The following is a 21733-nucleotide window of genomic DNA, read 5'->3' as shown; positions in this document are numbered from 1 at the left end:
CTTCTGGAGCAAAGACCCCCTTCTGCCACTGCAAAAGCCACCTGCTTTCTTTGAGGGACAGGCTTAAGCAGCATTTTCCTTCCCAAAAAGAGAAGCGGGCAAACAAGCATGGAGACGCACACCCCACCGCCCCCTCCTGCTGTGCTCAGGCGAAGGCACGAGCACGGCTCCCCACGTTGGTAGGAATATCAGAGATGCAAAAGGGAAACAAAGGAGAGTGGGGGAAAAAACCCACCAAACACAAAAAAACCAACCAAAGCTGTAATTGGGCTTGTAGCAAACCACATCTGTAATCTGGAGGACAGCTGTGTTACCACCAAGGGCCCATCACTGGAGCTCTCACACCTGGGAGGACGATGGTTCAAAAAGCACTGCTATGTCACAGCCCAGGGACACAGGACAACCTTCCCTTCCCCCTTTCCCTAACATATTGGCAACATCTGATCAATATTTCAGCACATCTCTAGAAGGAAAAAAAACAAACAAACAAAAAAACCCCACACAACAAAAAATACACCACTCAAAATAAAAATAAAAAACAAAGCCACTGCTAAGTCACCTGATGCAGCAACCTCAAAACACCTCCCGAGAGCACGGAGATCTGGATGGAAACCAGCAACCAGGCACCGAGCTTTGGTGTTATTATCGGGGGAAAAAAAAAAAAAAAAAAAAAAATCTGTGTTTGGCACTGATTCTCTCTCACACATACACACACGTTCCACTGCAATAAGGAAAAGAGGACTTTTGGAGTCATCAGTCATGAAGACGTAGCACGGAAGTCTTGATGGGCAGCTCCTGCTTGGGAACACTGACGCAGGAGGACGTTTCCTGTGCTGCGGCGAGGCCGTACGGCTTACGGTTCCCGGCACGCTCCTGCCCGGCTCCACCACGACTCTGCACACCGTGGCTAACCCACGCCCGAAGGCAGCGAGCCTTGCCATGTACCTCGATGCATCAAACTCCAAAACCTCGTCCTCTTCAATGCACTCAGCAAAGCGCTCCTGTAGATGGCATTTTGTATGAGCGCACGATGTGAGGCGGCACCATGCATGTGGGGCAAGCAGAGCGAGCGTGATACGTGCCAGCGGTAGGGCTCGAATGAAGGCAGAAATAAGCCCCCTTAAACCTCTCGGCTCTTGATGCTCTGGCAGCATCGGGCTTGGAAGGGTGTGGTAGCTGCAGGTGCGGTACAGCTTCTCGCAGCACAGTTGGGTGGCAAGTCAACACATGCTCCATTCGTTGGCCATAGCAGCACAGAGGTGTCACCACCAAAGGCGTGCCCACCTGTCTACCAGAAACAAGTTGGTAGGCAACACCTCCAGGACCTCCAAACTCAAAAGAGTCAAGCACTGAAACAGCCCGATGCTCTCTTCAACAAAGAGCATTTCGCACCGAATGAACACATTAGCTCCACCAGAAGCTGTGCAATATCTATGGAAGGCGAAGGTCTCTGCTCTCAGAAAGCGTTCGTGGGGAGAGGGGAAACGCCCCACACGATGCAAGGAGCGGAGAGCAGAGGCTGGACCCACTTTTAGGCAGCCCCACCGCCCAGCCGGGCCACGGCCCATCCAGCACGCCTTCGATGGCCCTTGGTCCCGCAGCGACATGCTCCCCTTGCCGGCAGCGCTGCATTAAGGATCAGGTGGGACCAGACGTGGGGCAATACAAATGAGGTGGCATTTGCTGCTGACAGTAGCTGCAAAGAAACGAGGAGCCAGCCTTCCCAGCCAGAGGGAAATGAAATGACGGAAACTTTTCTGCCCACACATCTGGATATACCACTACAGTGCTCGACGGCCCGCAGTTAACAGGGGGAAGGGACCATCCTTGCAGAGGAGCCACATCTCCAGCCAGGCTTCCCGGTGGAAACCAGGGGAGATGGGGAGCGGACGCAGTAGGGAGGCTCTTCATGGCTGGAGGGAAGTCTCTCGCACCACCCCTGCGTAACTGGAGATGAAACAAAGCCCTTTTGTTGCTTGGATGGTCCTGAAAGCACATGGAGTCAAGCCCCAAATTGGTGATGCTGTTTCCCTTAATGCTGGGCACCCACTGGCTCGTTTCTCCACCCTCACATCCTCCTACATCCCTCAGCAGCTCTCTCCTCCCAGCCACAGGCATGCTTCTACCTCCCCTTGCTCCCCAAGCCCTTGGCACCAGCCACGGCGTGCCTTCAAATGGAGGGGAGAAGATGGTGATACAAAGAACTCAGGGGTATGCTCAGGCTTCGATAGGCACACCGGAGCAAGCAAAAGCCACACCAGCTCGTGGGACGAAGAGTGAGGAGCAGAAACCCTATGGATGGAGAAGACCCGCCGAGGAGCAGACATGCTACTCCATGGACCCTTCCCAAAAACACAACAGTCAACACAGACATCCTACCAGCCGTGGGACGGGCAGGCTTGAGCATCTCAACCAGCACCGGTCCTGATGGCTCTAAAAAACCCCCACCTGACTGCTTTTATATTTGATTTACTGCTTGTAAGGGCACCTCCAGAGCACAAGCTCCAGCTGAGCATTTTCATTCTCTTTCTACCCTCGTTGGAGCCCAAAGGAGAAGAAACTCCCACGAGACAGCAAGTGCTCCCGACACACCACCGCAGGCTCCCAGCTCCGAGCTGGATGACCTGCCACCGGCAGCTCGGGAAGGGCAGGGACGCAGAGCCCCAGCTGCAACGCCCGCCGCAGCCCCAGCAAGCCTGCGTGCAGATGGCGAGGGGACTGGTCCCTCTGCAGCCGGCAGCATATGCTGCTGCTGCTGCCCACGTCAACGCAGATGCCCGGAGAGACGCACCAGAAATAACTGGTTACGCAAGCCAAGACTTTTTCTCCTATGCAGGTAAAGAGAGTTTAATCCCAAACTACCGGGTACAGCTGAGCATTTGAATGCATCCCCCCTTTTTGCAGCAGAAGGAACATCTCAAGGGCAACGAAATGGACCTAAAAAAGTGCCGAGACAAAAGAAGGCCAGGGGGAGGTACCGGTGGCTTGTGACAGCTAGGCTGCGAACGTCTGTATGGCAGAGTGTTTCTGCTCTGGGTCTGCCAGCGACCTTTAGGTCTGCTCTAAAATAGGGGCAATAATGCTCACTTAGAGTCTCACGCTGAATTAATCGTCGCAAAGTGCTCTACAGTTCAGCAATGAGAGAGAGGAAGGCAGCACTAAGTACGATCATAGCCATACTCAGCAAGACTAATGGTCTGTGCCGTGCTTCGGTCCCCGGTAAGCCGTCTCTAACACCACTTAATGCTTCAGAGGAGGATGCGCGGCAGCCCCGGCGGCAGGGGTGCACCCTCCTCCCGGCCCCAGACGGGCACCAGCAGCATCTGCCCAGCTCCCTGCATCGGCTGGGGGTCTCATCCCAGCCAGGCACAGCTCCTGCAGTTGTACCCCGGCTCTAAAACCAAGCTGGGGAGCATGGTGTTCAGAGGAGCCTGGAAAAAGACAGGGAAAAAAAAATAAAAAATAGAGTGATACTAAAGGAAACAAGTTATTTTAAAAGGCTTCCTCCTCTCTGCCAACTTCTGACCTGCTCCTGGGCTCTCTGCCCGGCAAGCAGCATCAGGCAGGGTGAGGTGCGGGCAGGGCACGGCGTGGGCAGGGCACGCACAGCAGCGCCGGACCAGGGGTTGGTATTTCATGGTTGAAGCCACCGCGCAGACCCAGTGCGGCATAACGCAGCCAGCCCAAGCGGCACGGAACAGCAGGGGAGGGATGAGGGTTTCGGTCCCCCTCCAGCCCCATGGCAGACCTCCCTCCTGCCCAGGTGGAAAGGAGCAGCATAGCTCCCTCCCTGCCGAGCTCCTCGTTCCCACACCCAGCCCCAGCTTTCCACAGCCCAGTTTTCCTACGGGGATGCGGTAAATTAAAGATATCAGTGTATATGCGTATATATGCATGCACACCATGTTTTTCCTGCTCATTTACACACCCTTCCCTGCAAAGAGCCTCCAAGCTGAACCGCTACAGCTGCCATGGGGATGCACTGGGGGCATGGGGCGGGAAATCTGGCCCCCGGGGAGCAGGGCGACAGCCACGCACAGAAGGGCTGCTCAGAAAGGCAGCAGTGCTGGGTCCCGTCTGCCTAAATACTCCATCTCTGATGGGAGTCTCGACAGCAAAGACCTGGGGAAAACTACAGGTGAGTGAACACAAGGACACCTCTCTGAGCACCCTGCTGCTGCCAGCACGCTCCCATCTTCACATTTAGGTCCGTGCAGGCGTTCGCCTCTCAAGTCACCGCTGAACGCAAGCAGGCTTTCAGCACCTAGAAGATGCTGTTGCAACCTTGCATCCATCCGCACTGAACTTGCCCCCTGCCAGATTCCTTTGACGACCCCAGCTTTCGTCCAGGAAAGACGGGAGGTATTTCCTACCCACTCTTTCTCGGCCATCAACTATTTTCCAGCTCTCCAACACAACCCACTCTCCTCCACCCCACGTTAAGCAGCCCAAGCCTACTTCTCACAGAGAAGCCACCCCAAAGCCTCGATCACCCTGTGTCCCCCCCTCTCTGCACCATTTCCAGTTGTACAGCCCTCTCTCCGAGTCGGCAGGGAGCAAAGAGCAGGCAGGATTCGCTGGGGATTCATGTGGCAGCACCCTCGCCCTCGCCCCCGGACCACCCACGGTTCACCAGCAACGCAACCGACCTGCCCACTGTGCTCCAGCCCTCGGTGCTGGCTACGGGGCCGGCTGCGCTCCCCAAGCATCGCTCTTGCCGGCAGCACGGTAAAACCCAAGCACAAGTCACCCGGGAGTGACTGTTCAACACTCCCATCCTCCGCCTCGCTACTTAAATACCTACAAAAGTCAAGCAGCAAAAGCCTCGTTATTCTACACTATGAGTCCAGGCTGCTAAAAGGCACAGGGGTCGTGGCAACAAGGTACATCAGGACAAGATGTTCTTCCCCATCGAGATGGGAAACAAAACCACAAGGCATCTGGCGGGGGCTCGGCTATTTCCAGCGGCACGGCTGAGCTCCGGCAGGCTTGCTTTGGCTTATCCCTCACCCCCTGCCCAGCACCAGTGATGCCGAATGGGAACGGGCAGCCAGCGTTACCGGAGCGGGGCTCTGCCGCCGGCACCAGGCTAAGCCTAGTGGGCCCTTACTTTCCGAGACAAAAGTGGTGAACACAGGGAATAAAATTAAAATTCTTCTTTGTGCTTTGATTTCACATTTTATCTGTATCAGAAGCAGCAGGGAAAACACATGGGAAATGTGAAGCGAGTAACTGCTCCGGCTCAATAGCAGGAGAAGCCAGAAGAAACACTAGGGCATCTAGGGCGAGCTCTGCGAGGCTCATTTTAAAACGTTCCCTCCGCCAACACAGATAAATATTTGAGAAAAAAAATATTACAGAAAAATTCAGTTGACTCACGAAGAGCAACTGCGTTAAATATAGAAAATAAATTAAATCATTAAAGGGCAAAAGAAAAGGGATTTTTAGCCCTGCTTTAAGCATAATTTTCATTGCAGCTTTACACGGGGAGCCACCAAGCTGTTTTTAACTCCCGGAGTGGGTGAAGCAGGTGGCAAAGCGAGCTTTTGCCATGCTCCCAGGCCACCCTTCCCCTCTTTGTTGGGAAGTGCAAAGCAGCGGGGCTGGTCTGGGGAGCTCCCTCAGCCGCTGCCCCGTACCCCCCCGAGTGCAGCACAGCCTCACCCAGGGCTCCCCACCCCTTCTCCGCATCCTGGTGGGGCAGCTAAAGTGCACAGACAGCAACTGCTTTGCCCGCAGTGGCTCAGAAACTCCCCGGGGGATGTAAACCCACCTGGAATGTGCTACACGCTGTCAGCCCAACCTCTGGGCTCTCCCAGAGCTGCAGGTATATGCGGCAGTTCTTTGGGTACAGTCCAATTCAAGCTTTTAAAAAAAAAAAAAATTAAAAAAAAAAAAAATCCCAGCTCCAAATAGACTCAAAGATCTTGGGACGGGCTGAAATTTAGGCTACAGATGTTACGGCCAGATCCTGTTATTGCCAGGAGCCAAGCCCTGCAATTTAAAGGTGCCCCGGCACTAACCCACCCCAAACGCGGCTCCCGGCCTCTGCTGCACTCATAAATTACACAAGGCAAAAAGGGCAAGCTCGAAGCGTCCGCACCGCTTCTGAGAGCTCAGCGCTGATCTGTCTTACCGAGGCTTTTACCAGTCCCCAGCAGAGCAGGGGAGCCTGAGGCTGCCCGGGAACAAGAGAGCCACGTGCTCCTCCGCTCCCAGAAACCATTCCCCGGCATTAAAGCAGGAAAAACTGATGGCAAGGCTGTGCAGGCAGGTGCCTGCCGTGGCTGGGCGAACAGCGGGGCCGTCGGTCGGGCATCGCTGCCCACCCCGACGGCTCTCTCCTTCCACAGCCTGCAAGGTGCAGCGGGTGAAGGAGGCGAGCAGTAGGGTAAGAGCCAGGGAGAGGATAAGCTCAGAGCCAGGCTCTTTGATTTACGTCCCTCTCCCTTCTTCCACCAACCCCCCCAAAAAAGGTCCTTTCCTCTTTCTGGAGTGACATCCGGAGAGTCTCCACTGCAGCGAGGTCGGCCCCGACGCAGGGGCAACCTGGGGAGCCCACAGAGGTGAAACAGGAGAAATGACTTTAGGACACGTTTCTGCGTCTGTGATCAGGAGGCTGAAAACCAGCAGCACCAGCTCCCTAAATAACACGCAGCGACGGAGGCTACACCGCTGATCTCTGCAACAACCCCCTCCCTCTCAGCTACACAAAACCTATATATAGGAAAACATACAGATATGTATGTGACTTTCATATTATTTTGCCTTTTCTAAACAGTCCGGTAAAGCATCACGGACTCGCTTTTCCCAAGCAGGAGACCGACATGCCCACTGCTAAGCAGCGTCCCCCCTCGCCGTGCCACACTCCTCTCCACCTTGAGCCCCGGGTGCCTTCTCTTCTCTACCAGGGCGTAGTAATTCATAATCTTCTTCGGGCCACCCTCTTTGTATTTATCCTGCCATCAGCTTTACAGGGATGGAAGAGAGAAGTACGTGCCTAGGGCTGCCGGGCCACAAAAGGTGCAGCCCAAGCAGCAGGGACAAATTCAAGCAGTGAATAACAGGGTTGCGGTTAATGGTTCGCAAGCATTTTACGAACGGGCTTGCATCTTCCTTGGTCGTAAGTGATGTCTGTTGCTCACAACAGGCCCCACATCCCTATCACGGCCACCAGCGCTACCGACGTCCCCTTCGATATGTCCGCAACGTACCACGCTTGCAGCGGGACCACAGGAAAGAGGAGACGATGCCGGGTGGCATCAGTCAGTCCCCTCCGGGGGCGGGGGGGTGAAGCACCAGGATGCCACTCTGCACCCCAAGGCACACCGGCCACTGCAAGTGGCCCCTAAAGCATCCCCTCGCCTCCCAGGGTAGCCGTATTCAATCCGAAGCACCAAATTTGCCCACTCTTCCCCAGGCTGTAGAGTGACCCTTAGAAAACCTCGTAATAACCGAAAGCGTTAGCCTGTTGCTTTCCCTGCCTCGCTTCAATGTGTGCGGCTCAGTTTTGGTTTCATTTGCAAAGTCCCCGCATCCTGCAAACCAAATGTAGCTGGAGTTGAAACTGAAAAGTAAAACCGCCTATCAACGAAAATCAAAGCACTGCACTGCCAAAACCGAGCGAGGTGCACAAAGCAGGGAGCTTACATAGGGAGGGGGGGAAAAATGGAAATTACATTAATAGCACAATTTCATTCGTAATAACGTGAAAGAGACTGGTAATGACACTGGAAGGTGAGCTATCCTCGGCCCAAGGAGACGTGGCTATTTATGAAACCATCTGGCCGTCAGCCGCTCGAACGCCGCGTGAAGGTAAAGTGTGAACGGGCGCTGCATCACGTCGCCGTGCCAGCTGCGCTCAGGCTAGAACCGGGCTGGCAGCAGCCCTCTGGGCGGGGAGAGGATGCTCTGGCCTCCACCTGGCAGGGGGGGAGGCGAAAAAAATCCCGAAATCGTCTGCATTATGGGGAGGAGTAGCAGTCTGCGGTTTATAGGCTTTCTTATTTCATTGTATGTAACTTGTTTATTTAGGAAGAGGTTTAGAAATCATTGCTTTCTCAAAAGTGGGCACCGAGTAACGACTACAGGAAAGTATTTCTTTGCTTTTAAGAAAGCATTGCACAAAAATGATCAGATCTATTTAATGGGCTGTCGAAACAGCCTAATGCCAGCCTCTTATGTTATCCTGGTTCCCAATGATTTTATTAACCAAAGAGCTGGAAGGAGATCGACTTGGCATTCCTGGTCTCTGCAACTATATTCTGCTCAGACACAAGCAGGAACTGTAGCTGAACAGCAACAGGTAGGATGATATTTAATGCCCATGTCTATACCTTGACGTTGTCTGGTTTGAAATAGAGTCCTCGTGCCATTTACTGGCAGTGAAACTAATAGGATTCTGTAAAAATCAATCCATAAACGCACAGACGCTAAAATGAATGGTTTCCTTTCTGTTCCGTTTACGGGAGGGCTCTTTTATGGATATCTATATGCTGGCATAAAAATTTCAGGAACAACTTTTCTAAGTCTTCATTAAATTCAAGGAGACTTTTGTAGAGAAGACTGCTTTAAAAGAAACTGCTATTTCACACCGTGGCTTGTTATTACCCTCAAACCTAAGAGAGAGACGCTCGTGAGAGCTGCCCCGACCGTGCCGTGTTCCCGATGGGCACGCAGGAGCCGCGGGGGGGAAGCCAAATTCAAGGTTAGGATGGGACACCGAGCCCCACGCCCCACACAGGAGCTGTCGAACTGAAACAGCGTGCATCATCCACCAGCATCCCTGTCCCTTCGACAGCGGCCACCGCACCCGCAAAACACTGCCGGTGGCAAAACGCTGCCCGGGCTCGTCCCCGGGGACCCCAAGAAAGCGGCAGTGCCGGGGTCTGCCCTGCCGGCGGGGGGACTGCTGTCGGTGGAGGGTTTCCAGATGGGAGAAATAAATTCGTTAACTAAAACCGAGTGTTTGTGGGCAGGCCAAGGTGAATGTTTCTTGATAAAAATATTTAACGAAAGCGAACTAAAAAAACAGAAATATTTCTTCCTCGCCCTACCCACTGTCTTAATGGCGGGGGGGGGGGTTGGGGTTTTTTTTTGAGGAAGCAAAAAGACTGCATGACCTATTTCTTGCTTCTGAAAGCAAAAGTTTATCAGAGCAGCCTGCAAACTGAGAGATTATTCAGATTTCTGCCTCCACAAGGGCATTTCTTCCAAGACCACTTTCCTGAAAGCGCTGCAATAACTCCTGCCCCCGAAGCGAGGTGGGGATGCCGGGCAAACCCCTGCATCGCTCACCAAACCAGCTCCGCATCCCTTCTCACCTCCCAGAGCGGTGCAGGCTCCGGCGTTAGCCTAAAGTCCCGGTTTGGGGTCCCCCTTCTGCGGGCAGGGATGCCGCCACGCAGCCTCCCCTGGCATCAGCCCACCCGCCTCCGATTTCACCGGTACCGCTCGGATGCAATGAGCGATGATGCTCGGATGCTCTGCCGGCACTGAGGGCTGAAAATAGATGGGCGGATAAGAGCCAGGTCAGGCACCCACGGTCCACAAAACTACGGCTCCGGTCCCTCCTGATCCACAGGGGACATCAGCTCCCCGGCTTTCCTCGGCAGAGGAGGAGGAGACGGTGGCCCCACGGACCGGCTTTGCCACTGCCGGCCAGTAACACTGACGCGCCTTGGTCAGTCCACTGGGACTGCCTCTGGGAAAAGCCAAAAGGCGGAAAAGCCACGAGCACATCACCAGATCCTCTACCAGGAATAATTTTCCATGGGGCTCACAACTATCTCGAACATGAATTGGGATGAAGGGAAAAACGTACATCCAAGCCCTTTGTACATCTGCAACGATCCGTCTCGTCTCTGGCAGCTTAACATCTCCAGAAAGATGTAGCTCTGCTGTAGGAAAAATAGCTCCTAAGTGCTCCCGGTCGGGACAGATCCTGAGGCACGCAGCAGAAGTTCACCACAGCCTCTTGGCCGACGGCCAGGCTCACAGAATTGAATTTCATCTTACCCTCTTTCACCTCCTCCTTCAGCCACAGAGGCTTTTCTTCTTCTCTCCTTCCTCACATTTCACTTCCAAGGGCGTGGGACTACAACAGCGTTGTTTTTTCTCCATACCCAACCTCAGAAAACAAATCATTCCCAAACTTTCTGCCCAGACACCTTGCCTCTGACGCCGGCCAGGAAGATGCAAACCTCCCCGCGCTGGTTAGCTACACGCAACTCCATTATGAGTGATGCTTTTCCCCAATTTTTTTGCCAGCGAGAGACCCGTCCGGAATCACAAGACTTTTTTTTGCCATCTCTTTTTCCTCCTCTTACAAAAGCTGTGGCTGAGGATGGCCACACAGGTATCAAATCCTCCTGCTGCCAGCCATCAAGTGCTCGACCCCGCAGAAGCCCAGCAGCAGCGAGGTCCACCGGTGAAATCCCTCTCTCTCCCCGCAGATAACTTTCCATCATCCACCTTAATTTCTTCCAGCCCAGGACCCATCCCAGTGAGATGCCCAAAACTTAGCAGCATACTCAAGGCGGGGGCACGCTCCCGAACTACCAACCAGCGTTACAACTTCATCAGCGTTACTAACTTTTCACTTTACCCTTCAATTTCTGCTTTTTCCCCCATCAGGAACGACAATTCTCCCATGATTTTAGCTGAATTTAGCTCATTTTTTTGTTAATTTGGCTAAGATTTCGCTAAACTTAGCTAAGTAGCTAATTTTACAAAGCATCCCCCATTAAATCTTCCTGTGCCTCAAAGTCCCCATCTATAAAAAGAGAATCATTATCACCGGTTTGTCTCCAGATGAGAGAGGCTTTAAATCACTGCCACCCAACATCTGCTTTCGGCCCATGGGGAGCCACCAGGCTCTGTTCAGCTCCGAGTGGATAATTACCCACCGGTGGAGATGCCACCGACTCAGCTCCAAACACCCTTCTCCATCCCCAAAGCGCAGGCCAGGGCTGAGGGACACAGGCTGGGCAGCCCAGGGACCCAGAAACTGCCGCCGCCGCCTGCTGAAATCAGTAGAAAACTTAAGCCTTGGGGGCTGTCAGCCTTGCACACACAGTAAAGTGCTTTAAAATTGGAGGGGTGGGGGGGGGGGAGGAAACCCAGCTAAGGCAGGCAGCAAATGGAGAGGTTGCAACCTTAAGAGCTGCAGAAACGTTCAGACAATAGTATCTCGGCTCAAACCTTCCCTGCAGCCGTAGTTGGCGAGACTATAAATTGGCCTATGATTTAGCTCCATTTGGTGCCCTCTATTCAGTCCGGCACCTCGGCACCCACTGCAGATACCGGCTTTCATCCTTCTCTCCGCCATCCATTAGCTGCTGTCAGCAAGCAAGGGGGGAAAAAGGGGGTGCCAGCATGGCTCTGCTGCCCTGTTGGGGTACCCACCCCGTGAGCATGGCGTGCACCCACGGGAACCCCCTTCTCCTTCCCCAGCAGGTCCCACTGCAGCGCGTCGAGTCATCGCTAGGACCACGCTGCTGTGCCGAGGGGCCTTGGTCGAGGTAGATATTTCATTTCATAGCCCATCCATTGTTGAGTACACTATTTTTTTTCCCATTTTTTTCTTTTTTCCCCCCAGTTTTTCCCTTTTTTTTTTTTATCTGCTCCCCCTCAGTTCACATTACAGCCATCATTTATCTCCACAGCACTGGCAAGCTGATTTACTGCCTCGATCAGCGCAGCTCCAGCACGAGCTGCATGAAAAAGGGATGCATCAAGCCCAACGCGCAACAGGGACCCGGCCGCAGGAGCCTGGCAGGACAAGGGCAGAAAACCATCCCACGAACCAATAGGACCAACAGCGCAATTTTCTTCATTCTCATTGCGGCAAATCTGGGAGGACACGGCAATGCCAGGGCAGACGGACAGATGTCCCACCAGGCATCCCTGGAAGACGGGAGGTTTGAGGCTGAGCGCTCTAGGAGCGGAGGGGATTTGGGCGAGACAATTTTTTTGCCCCCTAAACCAGGCAGCGGAGAAACCTGCTCCATCAGGATCGACTCGGGGCGTTTCTGCTAAGCACCTACTTCGCTCTCCCTCTCCTAATGAACAGTGTGACAAGCTCAAAAAAATCAACGGAGGCTCGGTGAACCCTGAGCAAAGCCTCCTGCCAGTGCCCAGCCAGGCATCCCCGCCGCGCTGCTCTCTCTAAGCGAAACCGACAGGGGAGCGATTAACCGACAGATTCGTTAATGGCCACCCCGTCAGAACTCTTCTCACCGAGACCCCATGAAAGCAAGCCACGTAAACGAGTCATTTGTGGAGGTGTCAGCCTTCTCCCTGCCCGGTACCGGCGCAGAAAAGAGGGGCTGCTGAGGCCACCTCCAGCAGCTGGCCTCAGAAAAGCCCCCAGCATTTCCCCACGGACGAGGATGCTCAGCTCAGCACCCCTCTCCCAGACACCCACGGGCCTTTCAAAGTCCCCGGCCCCACAAGCTAAATCCGAGTCTCTACGGCCAGAGGGACGCCGCACGTTTTGGGGCTGAACGGGAAGCACCGCGACGCCTCCGAGACAAGCCCCCCGCCCGTGACACCTGCGGCTGAGGGGGGCAAGCAGGCAGGGGAGAAAGGACACAGCCTCAGGGGACCAGCCCAAAGAGCGCAGCTGGGTACCACAAAACTGCTTTTGGCTCTTTTCCCTAAAATAACCGGAAGGCTGAAGCCCCCTCTGCGGCGGCTGAGGCTGCGTGCGAGGGACAAGGCTTTGGTGGGGAAACGACTGCGACCCGGCGCGAGCCAAGGGAGCTGGGACAGCAGCACAGGCATGGCAGGGAACGGATGCTCCCCAAACCCGATACCAACCAACCCCCAGAGGAAAAGCCAACAGGGAGCAGCTTCCCCCCCGCACCCAGAGAGCCTGGGACGGATCAGGGCCTTTTTGTGATAAGTAGCTGCTGGTTTTAGCTCCGAAAGCCTCCCCACGTCACCACCGTAGCACCCTGTGCCACTCCCCCATTTGCTGCACTACCAAGTATATACCAGTATATATTCATATATATATATATATATGCATTCATATATATATATATGAATATATTTTTTCTATTCATGCATCACAAATATTAATGAATATTTTTATATATTCATTCATATATATATATATATGAAAATATATATATATCTCTTACTTGGTTTGCTGCTTTTGCCACCCATGTCTGAAAAGAGGTCGAGGAGAAGCGGCGTGCACAGCAGCGCTGCAGCACGCGCGTGTGCCCCTGACCCCCGGCTCCTTTCCCTCGCAGCGCCTGTGCCCTGTTCCCTTAACCTCTCTGCGAGGGGCTCGTTTCCCGTCTCATTTCATGGCTCTGAACCTTTCCCTCTGTGTTTTGTTTGCTTAAACAACGCCGTCACTTAAGAGACGGAGGAAAAAGGAGGTGGGCAAACGGGAGAGATTTAACTCTGCCTTTGAATCTCCGGGCTGGAGGGGCTTCACATGCTGTTCAATGCAGCATCAGTGATTTAATCATCGGTGCAATGCTATTGCAAACAGCAGCAGAGAGCAGAGCCTGCAGGAGTAATGCTCTCTCTAACAGCATGAATATTAAGGGCATTTAACAGCCCTTGTAATCATGCTGTGGCTCCTTGCAAGAGCACAGCCAGGCAGCGCGAGGGAAGGCACTAAACCATGCTGCTGGGCTATCAAACTTCGCCGTGATCCTTACAGCATCTGAAATCAGCCCCACTTACAGAAAAGCGAGCGCTGGCTTCCCAGTACGTTCTCTCGAAACCGAATCCCACGCGGCAAAAGCCCTTAAGCACGTGCTGGGATGAACTGGGGAGCTTTAAAGCTTCCTTCAGTCTAAGCTGGCCCCGTGCGGAATTTGGGTCCCTGTAAGACGGAGCAAACATTAAGACCTTCAGCAAATTGATCTCCTGTACCTGTGTTTGATGCACCGGGAAAAGATTATTGGGGGAGGAAAAGAAATCCTGAGCACGGCGTGAATTTAGCTGTGCCTTGGAAATAGAGACGTATCACACTTTTCAGGTCAAACGTTAGTCCGTTCTCAAAGGAAAAAGATCCCCAGCTTTTACACTTTAAAAGCTTCTACTTTTTTTATTGGATTAATATCATTCAGAAAAAATTTCCTGTGATTTTGATGCAGAAATGGCCAGTTACCTATTGCAGCCTGCTGTAGCAAAATGCCTGTGAAGCACAGCCACTCCTGGCCTATGGACTTGAAACACAGTTTCTAGAAATAAGGAAAAAAAGCGGGAATTCACCTGCTTTACCTTTCAGATACAGTAATGGCTGCTAGTTCTGCCTGAAGATGGGGAGAACATCTTGAGACCCAAGCCTGCATTCAGAGAGAGAGATGCTGGCTTGCCCAAGGCCATACGCACCGCCGGTGCTAATGCCCAAACCAGTGTTAATACCAGGAGATCTGCACCAAAAGTGAGTTGATCCCAGTTGATATTTACATACGGAAGCTCAGAATTGTTTGGCTGTGAGATGGTGCAGGCAGGTTTCGGCCAGACCAACACCCGCACCGCCGGGTGCTCCCACCTCCCCGGCTGTGCCAGCACAGCCTGTGCACCAGAGGGATGGGAAATAACGACCTGGCCTTTCACTCGCACCTTTAATTATTCAGCTTAGACTGACACAAAATTAATTGAAGCAGAATCGGGTTTTATCCCAAATACGGGTGCCCGCACGCAGGTATCACCGAGATTAAAAGGGGCAAATTACACTTTACTTAAAGAGCTCGTTTCCAGCTATCGCCTGGGCAAACCCCTGTGCTGGACCCGCCTGTGCTGCCCCACCTGCGGCAAGTGCCTTTACACCAGCTTCTGCCCCGGCTCTACCACTGCGGTCTAAGTACAACGCTCTGGTTCAACAGCAGACGTGCAAGGGTTTGGTTAAACAGCAGAGACGTTCTTCGCTTCTGGGCTGCATTTCATTTAGAGAGCCAGGATCTGGCCGCGATGCTGGCAGCGGGACCTGATCTCCAAAGGATGCAATGAAGCACCAAGAGCATAGAAATCCTGTTTTACAGAACACCGCTTGTGCCTGTTGGGGAAGGTTGACCACGCTTCACCTCCCAGCAGCCGGGGCCCTCAAGTGCCAACGCGTTCTCCTCCTGCTCCACGCACGCTGGCAGAGCTTCTGCTTGCAAAGGCCAAATTGGAGCTGGCTTTCCTTTGCTCACGTTGCCTCCAGAAGGGAAGGCGTCCGCACCTTCCCGAGCCCCGCGGTGCCTCAGGTGAAGCACAACATCTGACTGACCTTCCCCGGCATTCAGATGCCTGCTGGAGCTCACTCTCACTTTGCAAGGGAGATTGCATTTCTATTTTACGTTTGATTTTGGAAACGTCGTGTTTCTTGAGTGCGCAGGTGCGTCCAGGAGGTCCCTGTTGAGAAGACACATCCGTATCTGTGCGCAGGAATTCAGGCCATACCACCAGCCAACATAACACTTTTCTCATCATCCGATTCTCTTTTTTGCCACTTGCAAGTCTAATTTCAAATTTCAGATATTTCACTCAAAAATGTCCTGGTGACCTCTGTTTTGAGACGTCCTTCTTTCTCCAAGCTCTGGGGCTGGGACTTCAAATTGGGCAGATGACAGCCTCTCCAATGGGCTCAGATATTTCACTTTTCCCCCTGAGAATGCCACCAAACCATGCAAAGTGAGAAGCCTTTGCAAAGGCTAATTTTGCACAAATACCTGATGCTTCCTAAGACCGCAGCAGCTGAAGCCTCGGCAGATTTCAGGCTGTTTGCAGGCTTGATCTTCTCACCATTTCTAGCACTGACCGAACCCTTCACACACCACCTCTGCAAGGGGGACATACATCCTTATTTATCCAGGAGCTGTGCAAATACAATTATTACTGTGCAATACAATTATTACAATTATTACATCGTAATTACATATATTACGATGTAATATACTATTACATCGAGCGTTACAGAAAAGTCTGCGTGGAAGGGCATAACATTGTCTTCCATCTATGGGCTCCAGGGTCAGCAGGGAGCAGTAAGGAATAAAACAAAATAGTTGTTTGAAAAGGGAGCAGAGGCCAGCCAGCACGCTGCGTGGGTACTCTTGTATATCATCGCATCGGGGAGGATTCAAATTGCACCCATTTCAAGGGGCCAAATTAAAGCGGGGATGGGTACGGCAGCACGCGCCACTTTAAAATCTCAGACCTGGTCTTCGAACACCCAGAACAGTATTTTTGTGGGTAGTTAATTATACGGTAAAAAAGGTCAAAACTTAAGAAAATAAGGCAAAATAATTTTCCTTCTTGCTTCCCAGAATTTCAGCCCCACAGCGGAATCACTGCTAACGGCTTCCCCAGACACACGCCATCCCTTCACCGCAGCAAGCTGCCCGTCCGTCCATCCCTCCCCTGCTCCGTGCCATGGCAGCAGGGCAGGGAGAGCTGGTGCTGGCCGGCCCCAGGCAACGCTTGTCATCTCCTCCACCCCAAAATCGGCTCCTCCATGTGCCACGGCCAGCAGACAGGACCGCCGGGGCACCGCTGGGCTCAGCACCCATCCCAAGGGCTGCACGGTGGTGGGTTCTTTCCTTTTTTAAGAGACCTAAACCAGAGATCTTCCTGCAGGATGGGAGGGCAGGACGGGAGGGCGCTTCACGAAGCGTTTCGCAATACCAAGAGGAGCGCACCATATGCAGCCTACACGCTGTACGCAGTTTAACTCTGAGCCTTATAGGGATATTCATCCGTTTTGATCACAGTCGCAGGAGCAGATGGCTGGTTAATGCACGTTTGAGTCTCTCTCTCTCCAAATTACACCGTGTTATCGCGCCGGGAAAATGCAACGGGCATTATAAACGCCACGGCTCTTCCCCGCTCCCTCCCCGTCCAGCTCCGCTCTTGCCGAAAGGCAGGACCGTGCGACACGACAGCTTCCCTCCCAGCTCGGCTCCCCAACGCCAGCCCCAGCAGCCCCCCTGCGTCTGCCCGCCGCCCACCCCGCCGGAAAAAGCGCCCACCTTCCCCAGCCAGACCCAGAGTTCCACACTTCGGCTGGGGGAGGTCAAAGCGCAAAGGGGCTGCATCCCAAACATCCCCCAAGACAGATCCCAAAGGATATTAGAGGACATTATTCCATCCTGAAGGACCCCAAATCAACCCACCGGGTAGAGCAGACTACCCTGACTCAGAGGAAGAAAACTCTTTAAAAAAAAAAAAAAAACAAACGTTAAAAGTCAATTTTTAATAAAAAGAACTGACCCAAGCCATTGAAAATGAGCCTGCTGTCACCTGTAACTCCTCCCTCCCATCTTTTCTCCATCTCAGCTAACGATAAGCAACTAAAAATTCAATGCACAAGAAACAAGAGATGCGCACAAACCCTCCCCGGCCCCCCTGGGCTGCAACCCAGGCCTGCGCCACTGAACGCGCTCGCGTCCTATTTGCGAGCCGCACGCCTCCATAATGTGTTATGAGGTGTGTTTGTAACTGGCGGATGCCGACAGCGGTCCTTGAGGAGGCAATGGCGTGTGTCTAAATGCAGGCAAAGCTATTTAGAAAGCCAGGACAAAGCAGCCTTGCTCTCCTTGCTTGGGCCAGATTACATCCTTTGGACTTATTCCTTCAGTGCCTTCAAAAAAAAAAAAAAAAAAAAAAAAAAAAAAAAGAAAGAATAATCCGTCTCAATTTCCTTGGCTCTGCAAACCATATTTAGACAATAGAAGGTGATTTCAGAGCTCGTTTGTTTTTGCACCGCACAAGCCCTGTTCTCCTCGTATCACTTTCCAATCAGGTTTATTGTTGGCATTTCCACTAGAAAACCAAGGAGGGGGAAAGGCTAAAACCCTCAGTCGCGCTTGAGACTGGGGGGGGGGGTGGGGGTGGATAATAATAATAATAATAATCTATCTTTCCCTTGTCTTTCAGCCTGATCCAAAAATGAACCTGTTTTGCTTTTGAATCAATTCTCTTCTGGCACTGCACTTCCCGCGGTCCTTTCCAAGACGAGACGCAATCATTAGCTCACTTGCCCCTCCAAATAATATCACAAAGCCGGAGCTCGAGCTGCTTTGCAGTAAATCATCACTAATTTCTGCCTCTGCGTGGCAAAGCAGGGTTTGGCAGGGGACACGAGGCCCCCCCGGCCCCGTGGGTGCCACCACCAATGTCCCCGTGTCCCGTCTGGCTGGGGACGGTCCCCAAGCCAGCACATCCTCCCCATGGAGAAGGGAAACCGGCGCATCGTCCCTTCCCAAAACGCTTCCCCGTGACACGCAAAGGACCGCTGCGCCTCTCTCGCTCCCTCAGGGCTGCAGTAAGGGTTAATTAAGGCTCATAAGGAGCTTCCAAACAGGGGGACTGAAGGCAAACTATTAGTACTACTAATGCCGCCTCCATAAGCAAAGCAGTGAACTCCTGCTGAACCTGTCACCGCTGATCATTTTCCGAAGGCACGCGTTAACAATGAGAAATCCTCCTCCTCCCACCAGCCCCGTGCCACGGGCACCCAGAGCCCCAGCCCCCTCGGGACACCCAGCACCCACCCCACAGCGGGCAGCTTCCCAGGGCACCCTATAGACTGATCCAGCCTGACCTAGGGCTGCCCTCCCCACCAGAGCAGCAGCTATACGGGAAAACCTGCATCTAGGCAGCCCACCTTCCCCAGCTTCTATGGAAATACATGGGAAGAGTGGAGCAATACTGATTTAGACGAGAAGATGGGGCCCAAGATCTCCGCCTTGGCTTACTCTTCCCATAATGCTGACTCCTGCTGAGATTTTGGAACCAAAAAGGGGAAAGAGGGTGGGAAATCAATTTAATTGCAGCTTAGTAAGCAACTGTGCTAAGTGTCGCTGGCAAAATCTGAACATTTCGCTGCGAGAGAAAGGGGGGGGGGGGGGGGGAATAGCTTTTTCATTGCACGGGAAAGTGGATTGAGAGCAAACACGCGCACACCCCCCCGCCATCATCTGCTCCTCACCCCTTCCTTCTTTAAACAGGAGGAAGCCAGCAAGAAACACACAGCTAACACCAGCAATCTCCCGCTCGCGCTACTCCAATTAATAGTCAATCCGCTGCACCCTTTGTTGTTAGGCTACACGTAATTACCCCTTCACGCAAATGTCTTTCTTAAACAGATCCTACTTTTGCTTCCTCCGCAGATACATTCCCCGTAATTGGTTTTATTGCACCAAATGCTGGGCTGCCCTCATGGAAGGCAACGGTTATAACCGTGTTTCTCTCTCCCAGCTGCAGTAGGTTGCTTTTGCTTTTCCACAGCAAGCTTGCTTTTGCTTTTGCTTTTCCACAGCTTCTCCCAAGCTTGCTTTTTCCACCGGGAAAGAGACTAGAGCACCCAGAAATACCAAAGTGGCATCCCATGGGCTGCGCCCACTGGACGCACACGTCCGCGGATCCAAGAAAAACACTCGGCTCTCAACACCTCTGCTCAAACCCTGTCTTCAGCTACCCGGGGCTTCACCAGCCTGGGACAATAACGCTACACCCGCATTTAAACAGGCTTATAAAGACGGTGCTATTTGCAAGGCTGCTGCTCCCAGCGCTGCCCTTCCAGTGCCTGCGCTCGCCCAGCTCGTGCCTGCTAAACCACAGGAGTCTGGCAGCGCGCACCCTGCGTGCTCTGCCCCGCTCTCTACACCTAAAACCAACCTCTCAGCTTCGGGAGGGAAAGAAAAACTCTAGTCCCGGTACCATAAAATGCTCCACAGGCCCGCCTTCCCCAGGCACAGCCACTTATAGCCCTTACCCTGCAGCCACCCCACGTGCCCAGGCCCCTGCCCGCGGGGAGGCACGGATCACGCTGCGGAGCCAGGGTCAAGAGACGTCTCGGCAGAGCGAGAGGAAGCAAATCCAGCCAAGACAGGCCCTGGGCCATGAGCACATCAAAATTAATCAGGATGATGTTCTCTTATAATGGGAAGGAAGAGCGAGGAGGAGACAACAGCCTGGGTTTTTAAGTAAATAATCCACCTCTGTACGTATCTCAGGTGGCGAAACGATAAATAGGAAAAAAACGTCTTCCCTGATAGTCAGCATCTTTCTCAAGCGCGGAGACACTTCACAACATAGGCGCTGTGTCCGTGACGCCTCGGCATCCAGACACGGAGCTGATTTCGCAGGTCTCCCCGCTCAAAAGCGGGACTGCCTTTTGTCAAGCCCACCCCTAAGGGTCACCAAGGGCTCAGGGCCACGAGCCAGAGCTGAGCCCTCCTAAAAACCCAGCTACAGGGGGAAGGCTCAGGCCCTTCCCTGTCACCTACCGAGGGGACACCGGCACGTCACGCCACACCGCGCCAGCCGGAGAAGGACGCTGCAGCCCAGATCGATCCCGCTGGCAGCATGCAGGGTGCTCCGCAGGGACTTTGCCAGGAGAAGGAGATTACAAGAGAGACCGTGATGCTCCCGAGCCCAGCCCCCCTGGGAGCATCACCACCTCCAACGCCCCTTCCGAGCACAGCAATGGGACTTTTCCAGCTCTTTCTACCCTTCCAGAGCAGAATAAAAAGTATTTTTCCTTTTCTGGTACTCAACACCTTTCATCAACAAGACACATATCAGCCGCACAGAAATTTATTTAGCATCTTACTAGCAAAGAAGCATAACCCTTGCATCCTCTCCCTCCTTCCCTGGTATTTTTTTAAAAGCACCAAGCTAGGAAAGGCACCTGGACATCCCGATGCTCACCGTTTTGCAAAGCAAACGGGTCTTGTTCAATCAATATTTATGCCCCCATCAGTCACAGCTGCGGCACAGAGCTCTACCAGAATGCGAGGGGAGTAGAATTCATTCATTGCAATTACCAGTGAAAAATTAACAGGGTTTTCATTGACTGCTTAGTGTTTCACAGGTAGCTCAGACAGCACGTTGATGCGCAGTCAATAGATTAATTAAACAAGACATACAAGGCAGGCTGTTTGTCCGTGGCTGGTTTAGTAGCCGAGGTGGCCGGGTGCTGACCTTGGCAGGACCTCTCGCCTCGCTCCTGCTCCACCAGCGGGCAGGCGTTTGTGCCAGGAGGCGGCCGTGCCGAGAAACCCGCTTTTCCCAGCCCACCAGAAGGAAGGCGAGCGCCTGAGAAATGACACCCGTTGATGCACCAGACCTGCCCCGTCTGGTCCCACAAACGAGGACAGCTTGGGTATGGGTTTCTGTTTTATATTTCCATATCCACCCCTACTACACTGGCAGCAGACAGCAACTGGATTCCACCCCATCTCCGGCACCATCGAAGCTTTGGACATCCTAGAAAGCCTGGGTTTGCTCCTAGAGATTTCAGGGTGGGATTTCACCTGCAAAGCATGACGGAAGTTTCCTCTTTCCCATCCTGGACCTACCCATGCCCCCATCTGAGCCCCCAGCCGGCACAAGCGTCCCTGCTATTAAACGGTCTGCCTTTTTGTTCCCGAGAGCTTTGGCACTTCAATCCCTTAATTGTCAAGATCTGAATTTTTGCAGTATACACAGTTATTTTAATCTGTTAAGTGGCTCTGCTGCTATAAAACTGACAGGAATTTAATATCTGGAAACTGTCAGCTGAGCTCCAGGTGCTGAGGCTTTCTAGATGGCGATGATGCAGAAGGAAGCACAAGCTGGTGCGAGGCACACAGGCGCAAAGCTGGCAAGCGTCCCTTCACATCGAGGTCCGATCCTGCAGGGTGCTGAGCACCCCGGAGCCCTTCCAGCAGGCAGCGAGGGTGCCGAGCTTCTCATCGTCTCCCAGGAGCCGTCCCCCAGCTGCATCTGAACACAC

At 53.1% G+C, this 21733-nt stretch overlaps 2 protein-coding genes across 2 annotated transcripts in view; both read right to left on the bottom strand.

The window, feature by feature from the left end:
• The window catches only part of XDH (xanthine dehydrogenase), a 253277-nt gene that overhangs the window by 64628 nt on the left and 166916 nt on the right, over window positions 1-21733 (bottom strand). The gene's annotated exons all lie outside the window — the stretch shown is intronic.
• Window positions 1-21733, bottom strand: part of GALNT14 (polypeptide N-acetylgalactosaminyltransferase 14) — a 100496-nt gene that overhangs the window by 73878 nt on the left and 4885 nt on the right. The gene's annotated exons all lie outside the window — the stretch shown is intronic.

Source organism: Mycteria americana, chromosome 3 (assembly GCF_035582795.1).
Source record: "Mycteria americana isolate JAX WOST 10 ecotype Jacksonville Zoo and Gardens chromosome 3, USCA_MyAme_1.0, whole genome shotgun sequence".
NCBI lineage: Eukaryota > Metazoa > Chordata > Aves > Ciconiiformes > Ciconiidae > Mycteria > Mycteria americana.
The sequence above is the reverse complement of the archived record's forward strand: the minus strand, read 5'-3'. Positions and strand labels throughout refer to the sequence as shown.